This window comes from Adiantum capillus-veneris, chromosome 2 (assembly GCF_014529385.1).
Source record: "Adiantum capillus-veneris isolate H3 chromosome 2, ASM1452938v2, whole genome shotgun sequence".
Classification (NCBI taxonomy): domain Eukaryota; kingdom Viridiplantae; phylum Streptophyta; class Polypodiopsida; order Polypodiales; family Pteridaceae; genus Adiantum; species Adiantum capillus-veneris.
The window spans coordinates 48,770,135-48,790,713 of NC_140932.1; the positions used below are offsets into that span (position 1 = coordinate 48,770,135).

Genomic DNA, 20,579 nt, shown 5'->3' on the forward strand with positions numbered 1-20,579 from the left:
CTTTTTTTTTTTGGGGTGTGGTGGAAGGAGGAGGCTTTTGGTATGATGATGTACGCATTTCCGCGTTTTTGCTGGCAGATTTCAGCAGTTTTGGCATGAGCTTTTGGAGAGCAGATGCTTTTGGGTGCAAATGCTTTTTGAACTTATACTTTTGGGCTCTGCTTTTGGGCATCCCATGTAAGGACCCTTGGGGCCTCATTCTCAAAGAGCATCTGGACGCAAAGTCTCGGAGAAGAGGACCCTCGGGACTTGTGCTTTGCGAAGCATAATGATAAAGAAACACCGAAAGGGGCACCCGTCTCTGGGGGCAGTGTCTTGGCGTGGAATTCCGTGTTGACTCTCCTCTTCTCTCTTTCTATTCAAGTTCAGTTATTTGCAGATTTTGTTCGTGTGTTGCTATTGATTTCTCGCTTGGAGTGTCCAAGCCTGTAACAATGGTATCAGAGCTCAAAACGATTCTTCTTCTACGGAGGATCGAATCCTTTCTGCAGCACACATGGGTTCTCGCGGAGAATCTGACAGAGACGACACCGGGGAGATGAAGAAAAGCTGAAGCCCAACGTGGGAACAGAAGAAACCAATGGAGATTTTACCAAATGTTTGGCAAGGAATCTTGACAGAACGGAGTACAAACGTCAACTGCAGGGTGACACGTGTATGAAAAGATTGATCAAGTACTCCAAAGATCCGAACTATGTGAATCACCTGAAGGATTACCCGCTTGATGAGATTCACTCGAGATGGCGTGAAGCCATTGATAAAATTTGAGCAAGACAGCAATAAAATAGAAAGCAAAGCCAAGTGCAGAAAAGCGAAAACTGTACTCGTAGAAAGAGTTTGACAAAGCTCTTGAAAAGAAGAGGAAATCAGCAAATTCCCCTTGTTATTTGGACCGGAAGTCGACTTTCGAGTGATAAGATCCAAGAAGTGTGTTTGTTTCGAGGATGACCCAAATTTTTCTTCGTCTTCAAATAGTTCCAACAGTTCTTCGTTCTCTAGTTCTAGAGAGGATGTCAAAAGCACAAGAAGCGAAGAAACAGCAAGAAAAGCAGATTTTTTTAAAAATCTAGAAGGCACAGGGAGCCATCTAGCAGTTCAGAGGAGGAGACTTCATTCTCTACCGACAATTCAGACAGTGAACAAAAGGATAAGAAGACCAACAAGTTCAAGGATGGGAGTCAAATAATCAGGTTTGACACGACCCATCAAGCCCCTGAATTTATACAGCAATTTGACGTCGCCTTCTCAGGAGGTAGTTTCTAAGAACGCTTCAAGGTGCGAAGGGCGACATCTTACTTGAAAGGAAATGCACAAACATGGTGGTCTACTCTGTTGTTGTGTAGAGAAGCACCTAAGAAGTGGGTGAAATTCAAGAGAGTTTTCACTTCTACCTGGATAATGGAAGAACATGAAAAAGATGTCATCACGGCTTGGTATCATTTGACAATGACTACGAAAGACACTTTGGATGACTACTGCCAAAGGTTTTGGGATACCTATTTGCCAATGTCCAGGATCACTTTGAAGGACCAGATTGAGTGGTTTTGCTGTGATTTGCCAAAAGAGATTCAACAGTATTGTCTGCAAGAGAAATTTGACTCCATTCAGAGACTTATGGGACATGCCAAGCAAGGTTTTGGTATGCATGCCGGCTCATTGACCTATCCTACGAACAAGCCAGTGTCCACCTCAGCGGGGCAAGAGTCTTCCAGGGAAAAGAAAGAACCAAGGGAACCAGATGATAGTTTATTAGAGAATTCCAAAGAAGTAAGAGAATCAGCTGATAGTGCATCCGAGGGTTCCGAAGAAGCAAGGAAATCTTTTCTGATGGTTCATCAGAGAATTTTGATGATTCAAATTGAGGTGCTAGTGGACAGGGAGGCAATGAGGCTACCAACAGGTCCCAAGGCACAAGAAAAGAACGGAAAAGTAAGTCCACTGGATAATTTGGTCAAGGGCACTTTTTGGCTCTCGATGCAAAGAGGATGGGGAAGGAGAACATCGCAAATTCTCTTCACTTTGAGTTGTACCTTGAAGCTTTTGGATTATTAGCAGTGTCTATGCCAAAAGTTACAGATGAATCAACAGGTTGAATCTAGTGCTGTGCGGACTGCACAATAAGGAGCCACTCCACTCTTTTGTCACAAATTGCCTAGATTGAATAAAGTCATTAATTTCTCCTTGAGATTTTAGGGATATTGACAGGCTGACAGTATTTTGGAATGACTTTATGAACATATGTACATTAAATTGGAAATTTCCTAGAGTTGAACATGTGCTCTTTCATGTGTGCATCATGCCGTACAAGGGATATAAAAGGAACGAGAGAGATAGAGAGAGAGAGAGAGAGAGAGAGAGAGAGAGAGGGGGGGGGGGGGGATACTACCCTCTCCCGGTCTAAGCATCACCTAGAATCCCCCTCTCAATCTTCAGTACCATCTACGAAAAGCCCTTGTGGATAGAAATGAAGAAAGGTAAAAGTAGAGTTAAAAAGATTCATTTGTCAAAGTGGAAGCAAAAAAGGTGAATCCGATGATAAATGGGGCAGCAACTCCCAGTATGGACAGCCGCTTGGACTCGTATAACTCGACATGGATCTCGCTCCAAATCAATTCCAAACCAATGAAAGCATGTATGCTGCTGGAGTCCTCGTCTCTCAAACTCTACTTCTTCCTCCTCCTCAGCATCCATGGCCTTGCCCTCCAGCAGGTTTGGATCCCCTACCTCTTGCATCGTCTCGATGGAGTCTCCTGAAGCCACTCCACCACCACCCAGACCAATGGTACCCCCCTCAGCACCAACATCGTTACAAACCCACATAGCAGCGTGATCTTGAGATTGTTGAGTGTCTTATAAATTTGCTTGCTCTTGGAAGGTCCATGGCTATGGTTCCATCCATTCTCAGAGCCCCCAACGCAGAGTGAAAAGTGGCCGCCCCCTTCTTGCTCATCCTAAATCATGACAGAGGAGTAAAAGATCTGGCAATGTGCATGTGTGTGCACGCTCTTCCGTGAGTTTTTAGATCTTTAGTTCGAAGCTTTATTTTTAGATCTTTTTTAGATTTTTTATTCTCTTTCCAATGAAATGTTGCCAAGTGGCCACTCTCAGCGTGCTTCATTGTCTAAAACGGGTCTTAGACAATCAAGGTAAAAAGTAGTTTGTTTTTGTTTTGTTTTGTTTTGTTTTCGGAGTCGGGTAGGGCACGCCCGGCCGCTCCCCTCATACACCTAAAAAGTATACAAGAAGAACGACCAGGATTATGCACCCAGAAACCGAAGGCAGACGCTTTTGTCACTAGTTTCCTTTGGACTACGAGAGGCCAGAATTATCTACTCTCTTAGGGCCATGACTAATCCCTTGAAAGACCCATTTCGCCAACTTGATTTGGGCGTGACGGCGACCAAGTACCTCTGTTCAGAGGCCCAGGTACTGCAGGACTTGCTTCGGTCTTCCCTTTGGAGTTGCCTCCTTCAGGTAACTTATCGCTCACCTCACCTAAACTGCCTTTGAAACCCGACGGTTTTCCCCAGGAAATGCCATACCCGCTTGGAAGGGCGTCGGCTCACAGGTGGCGTCCGCTGAGGTCGGTGGTGTCTCCCTTTTGCACCTCCCAACCCCTTTTAGGTGAAGTTGACCCTCCCGGGGGGGGAATGGCACTTGGGCGCTCTTGTAGCTCATCTGGCTTCGCTTGGGGAGAATTACGTCATTTCCCCCGGAAGGGACCGGATTCAAAATAACAGCATAGGAAGGGGAGCATTATCTCCCCATCCGCCTATACAGAGCACCCAAGTACCGGGGTATAACTTCACCGAGGAACTTCGCCACAGGCACGTACCCTGCGGTTCCGTCCCTCGAGTGCGGATCACGGCGTACCCAGAAGGGCATCCGCTTCCCGCGAGCCTCCCCACCAAGGAGGATAACGGTCCTTTCTTCAGGGTCCAACGAAGGGTCGATTATATTGAAGGTGGAGTTGAATCGGTCCAGCCATCTCCCCCTAGATTCATCAACCGCCGAAAAGTTCATCAGCAAATGCGAAAGCGAACGACCCTCTAACTGGGAGCACAGCGTGCAAATGCTGTGTCCGCGCATGTAACTATCCGCCAGCTTGAGCCCACCTACTCTCATGAGAGCCAGCATTCTCTCCTCCTTCCTATTCACTATAGTGCTCCTATTGAGCTGCAGCAGGTATCCACATGTTTGTTCAAAGCCGGTCTCCTTATAGGGCTCCAACGCCAGGGACGAATGCCTCTAGTCCCACTTGTCCCATGCGTGGTAGCGAACTGAGCTAAAGTCAGCCGCTGGGATATACTTATTCATCCAATTATGGGTTCTTGTCGTCCACGTCCACTTCTTGAACGATTGGTACGATTGGTTCTTAGGCTTCTTGTTTACCAAGGAGCCTATCCAAGTAGATGAAACCAAGCGGTACTTGTCAAAAGCCCTTGCTCGTTGTCCCCCACAAAAGGCAGGTACGGTGGTATGTTAAACTCGTGATGGAGAGTTGCCGTCCCTACAGAGGTTGACCTTGCTCCCTTTCCCAGTAACATTCGCATCTCGGTGGTGACGAGGCGTTGCAGAGAGTGAAGGACACACTGATCGTGGGCCCCCATAATTTCCACACCATAACAAATCACTGGATATACGCACGCCTTAAAAGCAGTCAATCGAGACCAGATAGGGATGGCTCGGTTTGCCAATAGGTGCTGACATGAGAATAGGCTCTTCCTCCCCTTGTCCGCTCGCTCCTTGACGATGCGTTCAATGGAAAAGGTCGAGTCTACGTCGATGCCAAGGTACTTGTACGTTTCACCTACTTCAACCATCTCACCACCCAGAACAAAGATCCTCATAGAGAGATCCTGCAGGTCTCCGTGGAACACCGTGACCATGCATTTATCGATTCCAAAGGTCATGCCCCAAGTCTTTGCCCATTCACTTACCTTGTCAAGGCTCGTTTGTAGGCTTTCAGGAGAGTCAGCAAGTAGAACCAGGTCGTCAGCAAAAAGGAGTCCTTTTTAATTCTCTTGAGGAGGTTAGGTACTTCCAGGCCCCATGTTTCCCCATCTGCGTCTAAAATATCGTTAATGTATATATTGAATAGACAGGGCGATCCCGGGCATCCTTGGCGGACTCCCCGCTGCACCGGAATCGAATCCGACAGTTGTTCCATGTGTCGTACTTTAACAGAGGTGGACCTGTAGAGCGCTTGAAAAAATCTAAGTGCTCGACCTTGCAGGCCAGCCGCAGCGAGCTTTAGGAACAACGCCTCGTGCGGTACTATGTCGTACGCCTTCTTGAAATCAATGTAGGCTACATAGGTTGGTTTCCCATCCTTATGACGGAGTTTCACGATCTCCTTCAGACATGCAACTTGCCCTATGCATTCCTCATTAGTATGGAATCTTGCTTGGCCGGGATTGAAGAAGTTTCTCTTTTCAAGTATCTTAGTGATCCGCCTAATCACGACTGTAGTGAGGACTTTTATGGCAACGGAGATTAACGCAATCCCGCAATAGTTATCACTGTTGGTCAAATCGCCCTTCTTGGGGATTGACACAATCACTACGTCGCTAGCATCGGCCGGGATGTCTCCGGTGTCGTAAATGCCCTCAATCATGTGCAAGTATGCCTTGCCCATCTCCAATCGTGGCTTACATGGATCCGACCTAAACCCCTTATCTTGCAGCTTAAAGAATTCGGGTGGTAAACCATCGCCACCCGCTGCCTTGTGCCTCTTCAACAGCCGACAGGCCTCCCGTACTTCATACCAGTTCAACGGGTCACATACCTCAAGTATACCAAGCCAGATGCGCACGTGTTTGTCATACCATGCAAGCGGATCCTTGCTGGTACCGTCCGTATCGGCAAATACCTTGGAGTAGTGACCCTCCCATACTTGTAATTGCCTCTCTGGTTTCATTACTAGCTCCCCATTTGCGTTCAAAGGTTGATTGGCAATAGTTCCTTGCCCCTTCCCAACTATTTTCTTGAGGTGGGTAAAGAATTTCTTCATTTGACCCTCCCTCAGGAGCTCATTCCCTTTTTCCATGAAGCGCTCGAAGGATCTTTGGTTACTGTCACGGACAGCGGCCTTCGCACAAAGTGCTATTGCCTTGTACTCCCTAACCGCTTGCCGGCCAGCCCTAGTGTTCACAGATTTGTTCCTCACCTTATTCCAAGCTTTCCGGCGCGCATTAATGAGTCTCCGAGACCGAGGTTCGAGTCGACAACCTGACCTTGGCCTCGACGGGGGCTTCGTGGTAAGAGCTCCTGCCTCCTTGGCAATTGATGTAGCAACGGAAACAAACTTGTCATAGCATTGTTGGGTCGCATGTCCGTCCTCATGCTCGAGGTGCAGCAGAGTATTCCATCGATTGTCATCAAGGAACAACCTACAATTCACATCCATCTTACATGCATCCAATTTGGGTAGGGACGGAAAAGTAGCTTTGGCTGCTACTCCCGAATCCACAGAATGTAGGTGGCACACTAGTGGCCAATGGTCTTACAAGTCTATCCCCCTCTGTACTATATTGTTGAGAAGTTGTCTCGCGGCGGACTCGTTCACGATGAAGTGATTGTTGTCCGACTTTCCCTTCCCCCACCTGGAATGGTACGTGAGGTTCAAGCCTCGAACCTTTTAGCTCTCGAATCCTCTTCCGCATCTCAGTAGCCACTTCTTCAGAGCCCCCGTCTTCATGTTGAAGTCACCTCCAACAATTACCGATAGGTTTTTGTTCGAGATGGCCCCCAACATTCGGGCGAGGGTCTTCAAAGCGACTGTCCTGGCTCCGCCCAACTGGCGCTGCGGAATGTACACATTTCCATGAATCCAAGCCCCTGAACCTTTGGAAAAAAATTGTAAGAAAATCTGATTCGGGGAAGAGAAGTTGAGCTCAAAGGGCCTGAGCTCAATTGCGACTAGAGACGCCATTCCACGTTCTCTTGGTTTTGCGTTGCCTAGGGCATTAAAGACCACGTGACCGGGGAGTCTAAGAGGCCAACATCCTTGGAACATTCGGGTTTCTTGCACCCCGACGATGTTCCATTTTCCGGTTCCCATCAACGATCCAAGCTCGCTCCTTTTATGTCTAAGTCCGTTAACGTTGAAGGTGGTTACCTTAACGTGGTTGACGGGCTGCTCCTCGACGACGGAGGTGGAACTTGGTCTACGGGCCCGGTCTCGGTACAGTCTCGACAGTCTGCATCTCCATCTGCTGAAGCGTTGTTTTGCACCTAGCTTACCTACGGGCGCTTTAGCTGCGCTAAGAGAGTGGGTATAGAGATCAAAGCGTACACTCTTACATTGCATGCTGGTAACTTTTCTAACTTTTTTTTTTTTCCGAGAAAAAGATCCTTCTATTAGTTAATGAAAACTGCCCATAGGGCTACATCCACCTCTGCAGGAGAGGGCTACAACAAGCATGATGGGGAGACTCTCCCAATGAAAAAACAGCATATATACAATGGGGCTAAATCAAGAGATGGGAGGAGGGAAAAGCCACACAGGTGGACAATAGTGCCATCTGAGCACCCCCTGGACCATGGTGTAAAAAGGCCCAGGGCGCCAGAGTCGAAGGAAAGCCTCTCGGTGCTCCCGCATGCAGTTGGAGCTGCCCTGTAGTCCCTCAAGCTGTCCTCTGAGAGTATGGATCAGCTCTAGCCAAAAGTCACGAACAGTCTCTGTTGGTGGCACAGGGCGAGCCTCAAAGATCCGGAAACAGCGGGCCCGCCAGATGAACCAGAGAGTTAAGCCGCTGATGAGCTCCCAACACTCCTCCCTCTCACTGCTCCACTCCTGTGGAGTAAGATCTGTAACAGGCTGGAGTGTAGGTCGCCCCCCCTGTATCACTATCATCCTGCTGGTGGAAGATAGCTCAAACTGAAGTGCCGGGCCCGTGAGGGTGGACCAAGCTGCTGCCCCCCAAGTGTACTGTCGAGCCGTGGAGAGGGCAGGCATCAGCCGAAGAACTCGTAACCACACCTGCTGGGCCGAGGGACAGTCCCAAAGACAGTGACGCTGACTCTCCACCAACTGGTCACAGGCTGTACATGCGGCCGAGAGACCACTATGCACAAGCCAGCTCCCAACTGCTGTGGCTCTGTGTGCAACCAACCACTGGAACAAAGTGACGCGCCTCGGCTGTCTGGAGTCCCACAGCCTCTGCCAAAAAGCTGCCAAGAACTCAACTGTGAGGCCCTCCTCCTGCCAATGACGTGCTGCAGCGGGGCGGGCCTCTCTCTGCGCTGCAAGTATATGACGTCCTAGCCGAACAGTGTACTGAAAGAAAGGGACTCCTGGGCGGTCTGCAGAAGAGAAGGGGTCCCTCCATAGCCACTCACCAGGATCCCACTGCACTCGTGCCAATGGACAACACTCCCAAGCCCATAGCCTCCAATGCCCTGTCTCAAGAGCTGCTGGGTCAGGGTCTATGACGCAAGACCTCCCACAGATGCCCACAATTCGGATCCTCTAGAAGCAGCACTCTGCTACCTGCGGGGCCTCTACTGCAAGTCGCTGTAATCATTCCCCACCCTGAAGCTCGAAGAACAGGGCTGGGACAATCTCTGAACAGGCCCTGACTGAGATGAGAACCTCCGGTCGTGTGAAGGCTCCCATCCATCGGGGTGCTACTGGCTCGAGAGGTGTGAGCCACTCAGCGGGAACTGACTCTGAGATGTCCTGACACATGCTCTGAACCCCTCTCATGCCCTGTAGCTGGACAGCCTGTACCTCCTCTGACAGAGCTGTGAACTCTAGCCAGTCACCTAGAGAGCGCGCTGGACCTGCTGCCATGGGACCCCAAGAAACATGAGGCCTACTCCCAACCAAGTGGCCTCTCTGGGTGCTAACCATGGGGTTCCAGACGAGGGGCTGCCGTAGGCGCTCCTCCGTGCATGTCGGTTGTCTCTTCTCTAGGCCACGCCGTAAGAGCTCCCAAGAACGAAGCAAACTCACAACGAATCGGTCCTCCAGTCTCCTGCTCAAACCAACTCGGCGCAACTCTGTGAAGATCCATCTGGTCGAAAGTTGCCAAGGTCCTCCTGACTGAGGCACCTTGGCACGAAGCCTCTGCAGCAAGAACTCCTTCCAAGGCTCCTCGCCTGGAAGAAGTCCTCTGACGACGAACTTCCCAAGAAGGGCTCTGCTGTGCTGTGCTGGATCAATGATCCCAAGCCCTCCCTAAGAGCAAGGGAGTGTGATGACCGACCAAGCCACCTTGGCTCGGGCAATCTGAGTGTCGCGTCCTGACCAAAGGAAGTTCCTGATCAGCCTCTCTACTTGGCTGATACAAGAACTCGAGAAGATCCAGCAAGAAGTGATGTACCACATAGTTGCCAACAACACCTGGTTGGCAACTACTACTCTACCAGCCAGCGAAAGTCGTGCTGAGCTCCAATGTAACAGCTTTCTCCTGATGGACAGGAGAAGCGGAGCAATCTGCTGCTCGGGGGACAAATCCAAACTAACCTGACAACCCAAGTATCAAACTGCAGTCCCTGGAGGAATCCACCTGAAACCCTCTCCTGGCATCCACTCTGGCACAGGAGCACTGCCAACCGAGAAAGCCACTGTCTTTCTCTAGTTGATCAATGCGCCCGATGCACAGCAGAAGGTCTCCAGAGCCTGCCCACACCTGTGTAGATTGGCCTCCTGGCCCTCTAAGTACAAGGCTGAATCGTCGGCAAACTCAGCATCCAGAAGCTCATCTCCCCGTATAGGGAGTGCTAAGCCCCTCAAACCAACCTGCTGTGACACCAAAAATCTGCTCATCGCCTCCGCATAGAACAGAAAGAGAAAGGGGGCAAGAGGACAACCCTGTCTGACCGATCGTGTGAGCATGAAGCGCTCACCTCTACCTCCTGCCAAAAGCACCTGACTGTGAGCCTATCTGTACAAAGCTGACACCCCTCTGATCCAAGCATCTGAAAAGCCCATCCTGCGAAGCGTGCCCTCTAGAAAGTCCCAGTCAACTCTGCCGTATGCCTTCTCAAAATCGAGAAGAAGAATCACAAGGTCCTCCCCACGGAGACGTGCCAGGGCAGAAGCCTCCCAGAAAGTGAAGATGTTGTCAAGGATACTACGTTCCTTGACAAAACCTGTCTGAGTCCCATGAATAAGGCTCTCCAAAAGTGGCTGAATCCTCAAACTCAGAGCCTTGGCAAGAATTTTGTAGGCTGAGTTGAGGATGGTGATAGGGCGCCACTGTCGAATCTCATCCAAGGAGCCACCCTCCTTTGGAATGAGGTAAATCAGGCCCTCACTCATGCTATCCGGCATCACTCCTGTGTGCAGAATGTACTGAAAGGCACTACAAAGATCTGGGCCAAGCAAGTCCCAGTACTCCAAGAAGAAGCTGGGAGTCAGCCCATCCTCACCGGGACAGCTACCACGAGGAAGGGCCCTAAGAGCCGTGTGCAGCTCCTCAAGCTGAAGAGGTATCTCTAGCCTCTGGCGCATCTCCTCAGTCACAAGACAAGGCATCTGCGCCCAAACCTGCTCCCTGCATGCATCCTCTCTCTCTGACTGAGGCTCAACCGACAGTAGCTCACGGTAAAAGTCAATAGCAACTGCACGCATATCCTCAGGCTCACAAACAACTGACCCATTGGGTCTCCTCAGCTGTTTGACCTTGGCATGCGAGTGCCGAGGTCCCACTGTCTCAAAAAAAGCACCTGTCACTCTGTCACCTACCTGAGTCCACTGAGATGCCTGTCGGTGAAGGGCAAACTCATGGTGCCTCTCCTCTGTGCAAGCAAGCTCCTGTCGAGCCTGCTGTAGCTGCTCCTCCAACCATGGACTGTCTGGATGCTGCTCCTGCATCCTCTGTAGTGAAGCAATGCCTCGTCTGAGACGCTGCTTCTCCTCTCTCGCTGCAGCCCGTCGAGCCAAAGACTCCTGGAGAAAGAAGTGGCTAAGCTGAGCTAGGCCTGAGGCCACTCTGTCTGCTGGTAGAGCCTGGCTGTCCATGCCCTCTGTCCAAAGAGCCTCGACCCTCTCTCTGAGTGCTGAGTCCAACAAGACCCGCTCTGGGATGCGAAGCATCGTGCTCCCACTCCTCTGCGTGTCTGCCACTGTGAGGATCACTGGTGCATGGTCCGAGAAGGATGTCCCTGCCAGGATGCCCACTGATCCCCCCATGTCACTGAAGTGGTCACTAGTGTAGAAGCAATCTATCCGCGATAGATTCACTCCTCCCACTCTGCGGTCCGATCTAGAGAAGGCAAGACTCTCTGAAGGCCTTACAAAGCCTGAATGCTGCCATGTATCCGAGACCCTCAAAATCATACACAACCTCTCCCAAGCTGCTAACTCGACTCCATGCACAGTAGCATGGCTGCCTCCGATCCTGTCAGAGGGATTCTCCAACATGTTGAAGTCCCCTCCTACACACCAATGGTCAACCTGTGGCAGAGACTCAACAATCTGTGACCAAAACTCTGCACGAGCACTCGCCACATTGGGCGCATAAATGTTCAGGAAGCCCACAAGGTCACCTTGAACCCGCAGAGTGATCCACTGAGCCCTGCCTGGCACAATAATCCCTCTGCCTACAATGGCCTGCTGTAGTGAGTCCGCAATAGTCATACATACCCCACCCTGGATGCCTCCAGGTCCAAAAGCAGCTGACCAAAAGGTATCATAACGTCCACGCAAAATCTGACCACATCGCCGAATGCGGCTCTCAGACAAATGGTGCTCCTGAAGCATAAGGAGATCAATCTCTCCTCCCACAAGGCAACGCTGCAGCTCCTGACGCAATCGGCCCCGCTGTCGCTGAAACTGGGGCCCACCTAATCCCTGCACATTCCACGAGACGATCCTCATGGGGAGCGAGAGAGAACAGATGCTGCCGCAACAGCAAGACGGGCTATCTTCGAGGCAGGCTTGGATGGGGAGTAATCCGCATCCAAGCGTCCTCTAGATAGGCGAGCCTGTAGTGAGTGTCTGGCCCAAGCCCAAGCAGAGCGAGCCATGCGTAAAGCAACCTCCTCTGTCCAGGAGTCCTCATGTATGTATACATAGCAAGGCAAACACTGCGTATCAGCAAAAAAGTATACCACAATGTGCCTACATCCTGCTGAGTCTAGGGGTGTCACTGCAAACTTGGCCAGTGGCCACAAAGTCTGCAGCAAATCTGTAGCTCCAAGTTCTCCCATGTGGTGAGAGAACTCGAGAACCTGTGTATGCAACCATCCCTCCACTGAGTCGAGGGACCACTCCGTCTCGGTCCTACCACAAAGGGGAAAGGAGAAACCAACTGCCGAGTCCAAGGCCTTTGTCCCCCTAGCGGCGAGGAACAGAGCGTGGACCCTGAAGCAGGCTGCCTCGTGGTCTGCTGCGGAATCGCCGAGAAAGCGAGTGAATCCGTAATGGAAGAAATCCCAGCGGCGTCGGAGGTCAATGCTCGTCAGACCACGAGGGATAGCTGCAAGGGAAGATGTCTGAATCTGCAGAGGGGGCCGCAAGAAGGGCTGACCCTCTCTCGCTAGGTGACTCGTGGCAAAAGCACTGCCAAGAGATCTCCTAGCCGCCGGCGAGGGACCAGTCTCCTGGGTCGACTGAGGTACTGGAGCAGGAGGAGGGGGAGCAGGAGCAAGGGGGGGCGGAGGAGAAGAGAAGCGGGGTGGGGCGACAGAGACAGAGGGGCGAGGTGGGGAGTGGGCGGGAGCAGAGGGCGGAGGAGGGGATGAGGAGGAAGAGGGGAGATCTGGAGGTGGGAAGGCTAGCGAGGGTGAAGCGGAGGTGGAGGCTGGCGTAGGGGACTCCTCCTGCTCAAGAGGACCAAAGCGGTTCCCCGTGGGAACCCACTGCTGCTGAGTAGGCACCTGAGGGCCACTTTGCGTGCCAGGCTGTCGCTGTGGCCCCTGGCGTCGACGGCCACGGGCCTGTTGCCACCCCTCCTCCGCTGGAGCCCCAGGCTCGGAGGGTGGCTCAAAATCTGTGCGCTGTGTCGCTGGCTGAGGCTGCGGCTCAGCCTTGGCAGGCTGGGGCTGAGGCTGAGGTGCAAGTCGTGGCCTCCTCCGTGGACAGGCCTTCGCTAGGTGGCCCATCTGTCTGCAAATGAAGCACTGGTTCGGGAGACCCGAGTACTCCACACTCTGTCGAAACCAACCCCCACTCACCCGAGGCAAGAGGATGACCTTCGGGAGCGTGTGGGTGTCTCTGACCAAAACTCTAACTGAAGGGATGCCAGCCGCCTTGGCAGCTACTGATGCTGTCGTACGAGGTGTCTCCAGAACAGTCCCGATGGCGGAGCCAATCCTGGAGAGAAGTGGAAGGTACTCCCTCCGTAAACCCGGAAAGCAGACTGAGATGGAGATGTCAGCCTCCTCTACTAGCACATCCGAAGTCGGGTCAAAACCATGTCGCCACTGTCGAAAGTGGGCACGTGATGCTCGGATAGCCAGTGGACTCATAGCTATGACCTTGGAGGCCATCTCAGAAGTCTAGAACTCGATCTGGTAGTACCCCCGTCCGAGGATCTGAACATCCAAAATCTTGCCCACCTCTGCGAGAAGGCGGGCCTGGAGAAGGTCTCGCAGCTCTCCTCTGCTAGGACGGGTGCCGAGAACCTTGCAGATGACAGAAGTCGCCTGCAAGCGCTCTACCTCTACGGCAAGGCTCGCTTGCTCTGTCGGCGAAAGAGCAAGTCGAATGGTGGGCTCAGCGGGGTCGGGCGAGGGGGCTTCAGGCGAGTCCCTCTGTGGCGGAGCTGAAGCCTCCATCTGTGTCTACTGCTGAGTCGAAGAGGCGGACGGAGAAGAACAATCTGCAACCGAGGACGCTGAACGCTTGTTCGAAGAACAAATGTTGCAGAGCCAGGCGCAAAGAAACCTTCGGGGATAATGCGGACAAAAGGGGGGGGGGGGGCGGCGGGCGAGCTAGGGGGCAGCTAGGAGGGGAGGGCAGCGGGCAGCAGGTGGCGGGCAAGGCTGGGAGGGGGAGACAGCGCAAGGCGGGAGGGGGTGGGGGATGCAGCGCGAGGGCGAGGGGGGGGGCAACGCGAGGGGGGCTGATGGCAGCGTGAGGGCGAGAGAGAGAAGGGGGGTGAGGGGAGGCGATGGCGCAAGAGGGGAGGGAGCGTGCAGCAGCAGCGAGCCCTTTTCGGTTTTCTGTTCATCCAACCAAGCCTTCTTGTCACCTAGATTTGCCTGATCAACTTTTCTAACTTTGATCACACTAGCTCCCACTCTCGCAATCTCCAACTGCCTCCAAAAGCTGCGGACCCTATGATTGTCTGCTCCCCAAACACATGCTAAACCGAATTCACCAAAGGCTACTCCACGTTTCAACAATACCAGTGTCAGACGTGTCATGCACACTCTTTCCATCCGTCTGATGTCACTAGCTCAGGCCTCGCGGGGTGGTCCATCCACCCCAAGCGTGGGGGTCCAATCCCCCTACTCGAGACAACCTCAACGGAGGCTAAGGTAAATTCCGCCACCCCATGCAGTGATTCGATCCCCCTACTTGAGGTGCTTCGCAAGGTAAAGTCCCCCACCCCGCGGGGTGGTCTATCCACCCCAGGCGCAGAGGGTCCAATCCCTCTGCTCGAGGTGCTTCGCAAGGTAGCAGCTAACTCACCAGATTGTTCCCAGGGTTCGTGCCTCCTGGGTACCCTACCTGATTGCCTCTGAGGTTCGTTCCTCCCAGTAGGCATTATCCATGCTTGCCGCTGGAGTTCGTTCCTCCCAGTAGAGGTGTGCAGTGTGCTCATAGCACTCACTGAACACGAGTTCGTCATCACTTTGAGAGTATAGATAGCTTTGAGAATAGTTGAGAAATCTAGAGAATTTGAGAGAATGAGCGCTAGAAGGCAAGAGCGTTTATATATATGGTTGTACTTTTCATGGGGGGTTCCCTAAATACTCTCTCCCGCGGGGGGCTGGGAGAGAGACCGCTTGCTTCCCATCCCCTCGTGGTGCAAGGGTGGGCGCCAATTATTTCCCCTCATCCCCTTGTATGGCCAGCAAAGGGGAGGTTTACACAACATACCCCACTTCCGCACTTCGAAAAGTGGAGTTTGGATCTCACCATGGAGTGAGTCCTTTTACTTTTTATGGTTTACGACACACCCCCCTTTCGCACTCGATTGGGGGGTACTACTCGAGACTCATCCCTGCGCAGCTCGAGGGGATCCGCCACTCCTTTCTCCCCCCCCCCCCCCCCCGTGGCCCTAAGGGGGAGCGCCTCTAACCCAGGTCTGGGGGGAGAGAGGCTTTTACACCTCTCCCAAGCACCCCGTGGGGTGGGCCCGAGATGTCCAAAACCCTCCCCTACAGGGCTCTTCGCCAACTTCAGGAAGGTGAGCTGCCCCACCCTCCTGAAGTCCTCAAGAGACTTACCTTTAGCCCAGACACAAGGCGTAATGCGTTCAATACCCATAGGACAAACATCGGGTGTAGTGCGTTCAAAAGCCACGAGGGATGAGTTACCTCATCCGCTTGGAAGCTAGATCTTCAAGGGTTGGGAATCACCCCATCCGATGGAAGATCCCAAAGAGACTTACCTTTAGCCCAGATACAAGGCGTAATGCGTTCAATACCCTTAGGACAACCTTTGGGTGTAGTGCATTCAAAAACCACAAGGGACGAGTTACCTCATCCTATTTGAGACATAGATCCAGACATTTAGATGTCCAAGATGCGTTGATGACGGATACGATCAGGAGAAGGCCAGAATTCCAGCATCAGCTACTTTGATAAACCCTGGAGTTTTTGCATTTAGTAATTTATTAAGAGAAAATTGGAGCTCTTGCTCAGTAAAATTTTGTTCTGGTCTATTTGCATTAGACTCCTCACTACATGGATTGATCGTGGCCAGCAGAGTATGAAAAGCATTCTACCTGTGTGAAGACATCACTTATGCCCCAGAATACCAGCATAGTACTAATGCATATAGGCAGAAATTTCCGCATGCGTGGATAATATGGTCCCTTCCTCAATATACAATTCTCCCAGAGATTCACGAGAAAGTTTAAATTTAAGCTTCTTAAAGAATCCTTTAGATACATCATTATTGTCTTTAAGAGCATGTTGCCTACATAAAAGCCTTGCTTTCTTTGCCTCTTTCAGTCCCACATTTTTAATTACATCCCTGAATTTTTTGAGTCCTGAACTGTTGAAGTTATGGCATCTCAAGTGAACTGCCCTATGTGATCCCATTTTTTTTTATTTTTTTTTTCGAGAAAAAGATTCTTCTATTTATTAGTTAATAAAACTGCCCATAGGGCTACAACCACCTCTACAAGAGAGGGCTACAACAATCAGAAGGAAAGACTCTCCCAATGAAAAAACAACATATGTACAATGAGGTCTAAATCAGGAGATGGGAGGAGGGTAAAGCCACACAGGTGGACGGTAGTGCCATCTGAGCTCACCCCGGACCATGGTGAAGAAAGGCCCAAGGTGCCAGAGTCGAAGGAACGCCTCTCTACGCTCCTGCATGCGGTCGGAGCTGCCTTGAAGTCTCTCAAATTTTCCCTTGAGACTATGGATCAACTCCAGCCAAAAATCTCGAACAGTCTCCACTGGTGGCAGAATGCGAGCCTCGAAGATGCAAAAGCAGCAGGCTCGCCAAATGAACCAGAGTGTCAGGCCACAGACGAGCTCCCAACACACCTCCCGCTCACTGCACCACTCCTATGCGGTAAGCTCCGTAGCAGGCTAGAGTGTAGGTCGGCCCCCATGTATCACTATCATCCTACTGGTGGAGGATAGCTCAAACTGTAGTACAGGGCCCGTGAGAGTGGACCAAGCGGCTGCCCCCCAAGTGTACTGTCATGCTGTGGAGAGAGTTGGCATCAGCCGAAGGACCCAAAGCCAAACCTATTGTGCCATGGGGCAATCCCACAGACAGTGACGCTGACTCTCCAAAGGATGGTCACAAGTTGCGCATGCTGCGGGAAGGCCACTATGTACTAGCACGCTCCCCACTGCGGTAGCTCTATGTGCAACTAACCACTGAAACAAAGTGACTCCCCGCGGCTATCTGGCGTCCCACAACCTCGCCCAAAAGGCTGACAAGAACTGAGTTGTGAGGCCCTCCTCCTGCCAATGAGGTGTGGTTGCAGGACGAGCCTCTCTCCGTGCTACCAGTATGTGACGTCCCAGCAGTGTACTGAAAGGAAGAGACCCCTTGTGTTAGATTTACACCACCATTGCTTCGCCATTTTGTACGGGTAGTGATTGTCCCGGGTTGGCCACCCATCGCACATCATGTAGATTGCATGGGCGGACACTTTTAGCACGTGTCCGATCGGTCATTTCTAAGCCTGGCTGGGTGCAAACATTTTTGGGTTTTTTATGTTTTTTGCACCAGTTACACATGTTTGCCCTACCTCAACCTAAGATTCTATAAATAGAATGCTTAGGGTCTTGTAGTCATACAGATTGTGTATTGAAAGCATCATTTGCAGAGCACTTGTGTTCTCTCTCTCTCTCTCTTTTTTTTTTTTTTTTTTTTGGAAAAATCAAGGCTGTATATTATTGAGTACAATATAATCCCCAGCGGATGCCAAAATAGCCTATCACGTGGGGTGTACAATCTGAATGTAAGGGTGAGAGCCACTATAGTGACAACTCGACTAGAACAATCTCATGGTGGTCTGTGTGATGAGTGGAGGAGAAACTACTGAGGGGGGGCATAATGCCATGTAATCTGGCCACCTGTAAGTGTGAAGAAGAGTGGTGATTGGGCCCAACGCCGAAGGAAGGCAAATCGACGAGCCTCAGCTGCTCTAGATGTACGTGAGGAAGAATCCCACTGCCAAATGAGGGTGTGAATGATGTCCAGCCAAATGGCTGTGAGGGTATCCTGAAGGAGCTGTGGTGCTGCACTGAGAATGTGAAGACAACGAGCTCTCCAAATATTCCATAGTGTAATGCTAGTGATGACTGAAAAAACTTCATCACGGGTCTGAGGATCTCCCTGCCAAGCGATCTGTGGTAACATAGCCAAAGTCCCTCGCCGATAACCAGTCGAGGTAAGCATAAGAGCTGGATCTGTGTCTAAGCCCTCGTAGAAAAGATGCGGCCCGGGCATCGTCATCAACCATGAGACAAATCCCCAATTGAGAAATCCATGCTGAACACTAGCTCTGCTAAGTAAAAAGCAAACTGCTAGCCACACTATATGGGAAGAGGAGCATGACCAAAGACAGTGTGCAAGGGACTCAGGTAGTCGCAGAGGACATCGAGTACATAACGGATCATGACCCATAGTAGCTAGCCAAGTCCCAACTGGAAGTCCTGCATGTGCAATCATCCACATGAAAAAAGAAATACGACGAGCCGCATGTAAATCCCAGATGGCCGACCAAAACTGCTGTAGATAGGCATGGGAGAGACCTGAATGTAACCAGAAACGCATACGAGTGGGTTGCTCTGGGTGCTGTCTCATCAATGCTAATCTTCCAATTCTAACAGTGTACCCAAAGAATGATACAGGTGGACCGGTGGGGTTAGAGTGAGGCCAATGCCACTCTCTTGGGTCCCAATGAAGCTGAGATAGTGCACGACCCTCCCACACCCAAAGCCTCCAAAGGGCGGCATCAGCGGAAGTGAAACGGGGGTTAACACAACGACGCTTCCCGCGGGAGCCAATTACTCGTATGGCCTCCCATCGAGCGTCGGGGTAGACAAGGTGCGGCGAGGTGGAAGCATATGTCAATCTAGCATGAATCCCCTGAGAGTAGTCTGTATCAACTGTGAACAGCATGGTGTCTAAACGAACTAATAAGAGAGTGCTCTCAGCAAAGAGACCTTCCCAGCCACTATGTGGAGGCATCTGAACCGTGCCTTGCATGACTGCGTCCCACTGTGACGGAACGGCAGAGTCAATCTCAAGCAATCTGTCTGTCACCCCGCGACCAATGTCATAATGTTCTGCCACAAAATCTGCATCCAGCATACGTCTCATGAAACAACCGCATAGAGGCAGCAGGGCCAGTGTCCCAAGCAGCCCAATCAATGTGAGTCCTCTCTCCAAGCTGACGGGGTGGATTAACCGAAGAATCAAGAACTGCATCATTCCAAATGAGAGGTTGGCGCTCAATCTCCTCAAGACATGAGGGAGGTGAGCGTATGATAGCCCTTCGCATGGAGACCCAAATCTGAAGGAGTGATCGGATGAAGGGTGAGAGAGTGCTGGTGAACAAGGGTGCATCCGTAAAGAGAAAATGATACCCTGTATGCCGAGTATGACCATCTCTAGTGCTGAGGCGTGGAGTTGTTGTGCAAAGAGCGGCCTGAAGAAGCATCTTCCAAGGTTCTTGGCCGGGAAAAAGACCCCGAACAATAAGCTTGGTAAGAAGGACGCGGCTCTGTAATTTTGGATCAATAATGCCAAGGCCTCCCTCTGACCTAGGACGAGTAATAGTGGACCAGCGAACTCGAGCACGAGTATCAGTAGTCCCATCTGTGCCACTCCATAAAAAGTTCCGCACTAATCTGCGGAGCTGGGCTATCACTCCAGAATGTAGCATCCAACAAGAGGCCGTATACTATACTGTAGCCAGAATGACCTGGTTGGCGACCAAAGCACGGCCAGCCAACGACAGATGACGAGAAGACCAATGACATAGCTTCCTGCGAATAGACTGTAGTACGGGTGCAAACTGCTGCTGCGAGGAAACGTCAAATCCAACCTGAAAGCCCAGATATCTGCATGTCTCGCCCGACTGCAGCCATGTGAAACCATCAGCTACTCCCCAAGTAGGTATGTCATCACTGCCAACCAGTAACCCATAGGATTTATGCCAGTTAATGCGTGCACCACTGGCAATGCAGAAAACCTCCAGGGCCTTTCGCATGGCATCAAGAGCTGCTAGCAAATAGCGCAACATCAGATGGTAGAATTCTAGGCCACATAATGTCAAAAAATGGCATTTCAACTGATCAAGAAAAGGTGAAGACAATTGCTGCACTACCAAGACCAACAAAGATAAAATAAGTGCAAGCATTTCTGGGGTATTGAGGATACTACCGGCGATTCATATATATGTGTGTTCTAATAGCCAAGCCATTGTACGCCCTCATAACTAAGTTTCAATGGATGGAGGAATGTGAGTAGGCTTTCCAAAAATTGAAGCAACATTTGATTTCAGCTCCAATTTTGCAAACCCCTGATTGGAGTTCAGCAAACTCCTGATCGATAAGGTCCGGAGCTGAAGGTACTGGCATGGTCAAGCCACGAAATGCATGACTCTGAGCACGAAGAAAATCAGACATAGTCTCTCCGACAAATAGATACAGATATGCTGCTAAATGACATCCCTGACGGACAGATCGAGAAAGCTCAAAACTGCGACTGACATGACCACCAATAGTAATAGCACTGCTGGCAGTCCTGAAGAGAGCGGAAATGCCTGTGATCCATCTCGAAGGGAAACCCATCCGGGCTAATGATCCTTCGAGAAAGTCCCACTCAACATGATCATATGCTTTCTCGAAGTCAAGGATGAAAAAAGCGAGAGGTTCAGAAGATGTTCTGGCCCACTCTACTACCTCATAAAAAGTGAAGATATTATCCAGTATGCATCGACCCATGACAAAGCCTGTCTGATAAGTATGAA

The 20,579-nt window shown here is 51.1% G+C and overlaps 1 protein-coding gene and 1 pseudogene across 1 annotated transcript in view; both read right to left on the bottom strand.

Moving 5' to 3' along the window:
- Positions 1-20,579, bottom strand: part of LOC147462735 (telomere repeat-binding factor 1-like) — an 83,635-nt gene that overhangs the window by 14,375 nt on the left and 48,681 nt on the right. The gene's annotated exons all lie outside the window — the stretch shown is intronic.
- LOC147462736 (uncharacterized) lies at positions 4,344-7,063 on the bottom strand (annotated as a pseudogene).